Source organism: Microtus pennsylvanicus, chromosome 19 (genome assembly GCF_037038515.1).
Source record: "Microtus pennsylvanicus isolate mMicPen1 chromosome 19, mMicPen1.hap1, whole genome shotgun sequence".
NCBI lineage: Eukaryota > Metazoa > Chordata > Mammalia > Rodentia > Cricetidae > Microtus > Microtus pennsylvanicus.
Genome location: NC_134597.1, coordinates 37,158,692 through 37,164,691, shown reverse-complemented (window position 1 = coordinate 37,164,691; position 6,000 = coordinate 37,158,692).

The window sequence follows — 6,000 nt, the reverse complement described above, 5'->3', positions numbered from 1 at the left end:
CCTCTTCCAAAATATTGGACAAACTAAAGTCAGAGATGAATATTTACAGAAAAAATGGATAATCTGCTTAATACCATCATGTCAGAGGTCAGGCTTTCAGTGGAATGGTGTCTTGTGACAGACGGCATTTACCATTCTCTAGGAGCTCACCCTACTCAGTACACTCAGAAAGGGCTTTTTGTGGTTATGCCCAGCCCTAATAGGCAGGGAGACTAAATGAGCACTTTGTTGTTCAAATGCAAAATGTAAATTCATAGGCTTTAGAGATGAGCATTGACAAAAATTGTAAGAGGCAGGTAAATTCTCTAATTTTTCTGTTAGGTTTCTGTCTGATTGATCTGTCCATTGGTGAGAGAGGAGTATTAAAGTCTCCTACTATTAGTGTGTGCGGTTTGATGGCTGCCTTGAGTTTTAGTAATGTTTCTTTTACGTACGTGGGTGCTTTTATATTAGGGGCATAGATATTCAGGATTGAGACTTCATCCTGATGAATTGTTCCTGTTATGAGTATAAAATGTCCCTCTCCATCTCTTCTGATTGATTTAAGTTTGAAGTCAACTTTGTTAGAAATTAGTATGGCCACACCTGCTTGTTTCTTAGGTCCATTTGCTTGATAAACCCTTTTCCAGCCCTTTACTTTGAGTAGATGTCTGTCTTCGTGGTTGAGGTGTGTTTCTTGTAAACAGCAGAATGTTGGATCCTGTTTTCGTATCCAATCTCTTAGCCTGTGCCTCTTTATAGGTGAGTTGAGTCCATTGATATTAAGTGATATTAATGACCAGTGGTTGTTAACTCCGGTCATTTTTTTCTTTTTTTTTTTTTTTTGGTAATAGAGTTTGTGTGTTTCCTTTCTTCAGTTGTGCTGGTGAAGGGTCATTAGATGTCTGAGTTATTGTGGGCATTGTTGGACTTCTTGGGTTGTGATTTTCCTTCTATTACTTTTTGTAAGGATGGATTTGGGCTACATATTGTTTAAATTTGCTTTTATCCTGGAAAATTTTGTTTTCTCCATTTATAGTGAACGAAAGCTTGGCTGGGTATAGTAGTCTGGGCTTGCATCCATGGTCTCTTAGTTTTTGCAGGACCTTCTGGCTTTCATGGTTTCCATAGATAAATCAGGTGTAAGTCTGATAGGTTTACCTTTATAAGTAACTTGGCCTTTTTCCTTTGCAGCTCTTAATATTTTTTCTTTATTCTGTATGTTTTGTGTTTTGATTATTATATGGCGAGGAGATGGGTTGTTTTTTTTTTTTTTTTGTCCAGTCTATTCAGTGTTCTGTATGCTTCTTGAACCTTCAAAGAAATATCTTTCTTTAGGTTGGGAAAGTTTTCTTCTATAATTTTATTAAATATATTTTCTGGACCGTTGAGCTGTATTTCTCCTTCTTCTACCCCTATAATTCTTAGGTTTGGTCTTTTCATTGTGTCCCAGATTTCCTGAATGTTTTGTGATGAGAATTTGTTGGTTTTGCTGTTTTCTTTGATCAGTGTGTTTATTTTCTCTATGGTATCTTCAGTGTCTGACATTTTTTCTTCTATCTCTTGGTAATCTGTTGGTACTTGTCTCTGTAGTTCCTGTTCGTTTATCCAGATTTTCCATCTCCAACCTTCCCTCGGTTTGTGTTTTCTTCATTACTTCCATTTCATTCTTCAAGTCTTGAACCGCTTCCCTTATCTGTTTGATTGCTTTTTCTTGTTTCTTTTGGTTTTCTTGGGTATCTTTGAGCGATTTATTCACTTCCTCTATCTTTTTGTTTGTAATCTCTAATTGTTTATGGCAGTTTTTCACATCCTATTTAAGGTCCTCTATTAATTTCATATAATTCACTTTTGAGTCGATTTCTTCTAATTCTTCTGGAGTAGGGTGTACAATTCTTCTTGTTTCGGGATCCCTGGATTCTGATGATGTCATGTTGCCTTTCAGGTTGTTGGAGGAATTCTTGCATTGGCGCCTTCCCATCTCTTCCTTCAAATGGAGCCAGGAGAGGCCTGGTGTCTTGGTTCAGACTTTGCTGTGACTGACTCTCTGGGTGTATCTCCTCACTGTAGAAGCAGGAACCGTTCCCGTCCAGATGAAACTCGTCAGCACCGAAACATGAATGCCTCGTAATCCAATGACCCGTGGACAAACGGGCGAACTTGGAGGGCAGGGCGGGGTCGAGTAGAAGACAGGAGACGCTGCCGGGCAAGCTGAAGGTGCCCACAGTCCCTTCGGGGGTCCTTGAGGCCTGCCTGGTAGGCGGGCACTCACCTCTCTGGGTCGGTAGCCTTAGTGTAGGAGCAGAAAACTGTTCCTGAGCAGAGGACCTTGCAGATCACGGCATCAATATTTCTTATTGCATTTGAAGCCTCCCAAGGCTTGAACTCTTTTTTTCCATATCTTGGAAGATCCAGCTAACTAATGCAGCATATTTCCACATTTTAACCCTTAAATGACCTAGCAAGGTAGGAAAAGAATTGTCCTTTAAATAGAGTTTGCCAGAAGTAGAAACACTTACATACATTTGGGGTATTACCATCGTCTCTCCAAATAATTAAGCATATTTTAGTCAGAATATAACCATAAAACCTCCCCAATGTACAGCATTTAAGAAACCCCTGCCTACTCTGAAATCAACTTGGGGAAAGCATGTTTCAAAAGTTCTGTGGCCCCAAATCAGTGTGGGTGTCAGACAAAAGAACACAACTTACAAAGCATATTTCCCAGAGCAAAATGTTCCACAGAACAAGGAGAAGGAAAAAGACTTGAAAAGAAGTTGCTTCCTCTCTGTAGTATAGGAGAGAGAGGTGCAAAGGGGATGGCTAGAGAAACACTCGGGGCTATTGAGAGCTTGGCTTCTCAGTGGAAAGAAGCAATCTATGTCAAGCAGGGAGACATGAAACCAACAAGCTATATCCTTGGAATAAAATTGATACTTCATTTATGTGATTTGGGTCTGAGGGATTCTTTAAAACACTCAATTGAAAAAATATTTCTGTTCTATTAGTAGTTTTAAGCTTCCTGTAGGCGCGATCTTGGATATTTTGGTAATAGCTACCTTCTTGATATGGACAATTTCAGCATGTCAGAGGCACACAGATTTCAGATGACCCTGAAGCAGGTGTATGTTTATAAGGAATGGAAATATGGCTCCGTGTCAAATGCCTGTGTTGCATAGGCGAGGCTCTGGGTTCACTCCCTGCCACCAAAGGAACAAAGCATTGGCAATGACATCGTGGATGAATGCTTTCAGAATGGGAAGAGGTCAGCATTTCAATCTCTTTTGTGAAGCTGTGCCTGGAAAACTGGACCTCAGGTTTCTCCCAAATATTAAAAATTTTTTATCAATGTTTTTAAAATACACTCACAATAAAATTCTTGACCTTGGAATGCAGTACGTGTTAAAACACAGGAAGCTCATTTAATGATTTGTGTGGCATCTAGCCATAAGTGTCAATAATTGCAAACCTACCATTCCACCCATTATTATGGTCTAGTACTTTCTGGAAATACCTGAAATGTTCGACATAGACCGTGACACAAACATATTTACACGTAGGACACTACATTTTGGTTGAGTAAATGACAACAGCGGTGCCCTTTTCTCTTCGTGCTGAACACTGCAGAGAACTGATAAAGCAGAACCAACCAATCAGCATCAATTCCAAGGGCCGGACATCCTCAAATTCAAGCTAATTTGAGAAATTTATTTCAAATATTATTAGTTATTCAGACAAAAGTGTTTTCTTCCTTCTTTTTTGTCTACTTTACTGACTTAGGATTTTAGTTTTTTTTCTAAGCACACGGAAGGGATTTATAAAACGGAAATGGAATAGACAAGTACTTTGTATTTTACCTCCAGGAAATCGCCTTGGTACTCTTCAATTAGAGCTGATTCTTTTTTAAAGGAAGAATCATATTTCTGATTTTATATTTCCCTGCATCAAGGAAGGGACTTATAATGTTTGTCTTCCACCAGGGAAACATAAACAGTGGAGTAAACACAGGAAAGTTTTACATCTCAGCCCTGGGGAAGAATTTAACAGTGCCTGTGAATGAGAGGGTCAATCATTTAAAAGCTGAACTGGCTCTGGAATTATATTACATAGAAGCTAGCTCCCTGGCTAATATCTGAGAAGGGTATGGAATGTCACTTTCTGACAATTAATCTTCCTAGTGTAAGTAAAATCTGTCCAGTACCCAAACACTTCTCAAGGAGAAAATCTGCTTCTTGGCTCTTATTTTCCAGTTCCTCACTCTAACAGGCTTGAAGAATGCATACGAACACAGCATTCTCAACTTAAATAGTCCTTCGTGGAGAAGAATTACAGCAGACAATTAGGAGAGGAAATGCCAATAGAGTTTACACAAACTCCCATGAACTTAAAGGTGAACAATGTGTCAGGAGTAGTAAAACCACAGCAACTGATAATCTATGAACTTGGGCCAGAAGCTTCAGGCAACTAAATGGCAAATAATGTAACCACACCACTTCTGATACTATAACCAGAGGAACTAAAAAACCATCTTAACAAGAGATTTGCTACTTCATGTTTATTACAACATTGTTCATAGTAGCCAATATATAAAAACAATCAATTAAATCTACCAGTGAATAAAGATAGTGCACATATATGTGCATATGCTTGCATATGCATGGACTCACAATTTGGAAAATTATTTGCTTTAAAACAGAAAGACATCTTTCCATTTGTAACAATGTGACAGAAACCAGAGGACTTTGTGCTAAGTGAAGTAGACCAAGTACAAAAAGATAGTCACTGCACAACCTCACTGTTGCAAACAAGCTAAAAAGATGTCAAAGAAAAGAAAACCTAGAGATTACAATGGTGCTTATCAACAGATAGGAGACTAGGAAGATACTCTGGTTAGAATATAAAATGTTCCCCACAGTCTCATGTGTTGAAGAACAGACATTATCTGGTGACACTTTTTTAGGCGGGGCTTAGCTTTACTGGTGGGTCCAAGTGGAAATTAGGGGTATTGATGTAGGTGGGCCATCTGTCTATGTGTTACTTTCATTAATAAAGAATAAAATTTAATAAAGAGACTGCCTTGGCCTTTTGATAGGGCAGAAAATTAGGTGGGCGGAGTAGACAGAACAGAATCCTGGGAAGAAGGCAATGAGGTAAATGCCATAGTCCTCCTCTCCAAGATGGATGCAGGTTAGAATCTTCCCGGTAAGCCACCACCTCGTGGCGCTACACAGATTACTATATATGGGTTAAAGCAAGATGTGAGAATTAGCCAATAAGAGGCTGAAATTAATAGGCCAGGCAGTGTTTAAAAGAATACAATTTCTGTGTAATTATTTTGGGTAAAGCTAGCTGGGTGGCGGGAAACAGCCCGCTGCTCCTATTACTACAGGGTATGCCTTCAGGGGCTACACCTTGCCCTGATTTCTTCCAGTCTGTCATTCTCAGTTTCCTCCCCATTCGAAGAAGAGAAAACTGCCACAATGAGGTTCTTGTTTTTCCCAGGTCCAAAGCAATGGCTTCATATGCCCTTGAAATGAAGTCTCTGATATTCTAAGTCAAAGTTAGTCTTCTCTTCCTTAACATGTTTCTTCCTCAAGTAATTGTCACCATGCTAAATATATTAGTGAAAAGATACGTTTCTGTAACTATAAGATGAAACAGACTCTATAATGATAACCACAAAAACAATAAATTATTATTTACTTGAATTTGTTAAGAAAATAAGTTCCAACTCTTCTCATAAAACACCTTTGTTAATTAAAATAACAGATGCCAATTACTTGGCTGTTACTGTTTGAACGGATTTTCCAAAGTGCACAAATTAGAAACTTGATCCTCAACACAGAAGTCCTAGAAGCTGGGACCTTTAGCTGATGTCTTTAAATCATGAGAACTTCATTATCAATAAAAAATTAATATTCTTTTCCCAAGATTGGTTATACACATAGTAGTCTTTTCTGTGTATGTTAGTGAGTGAGTGTGTGTGTGTATGAGTGTGTGTGTGTGTGTAAGGTGGACTTT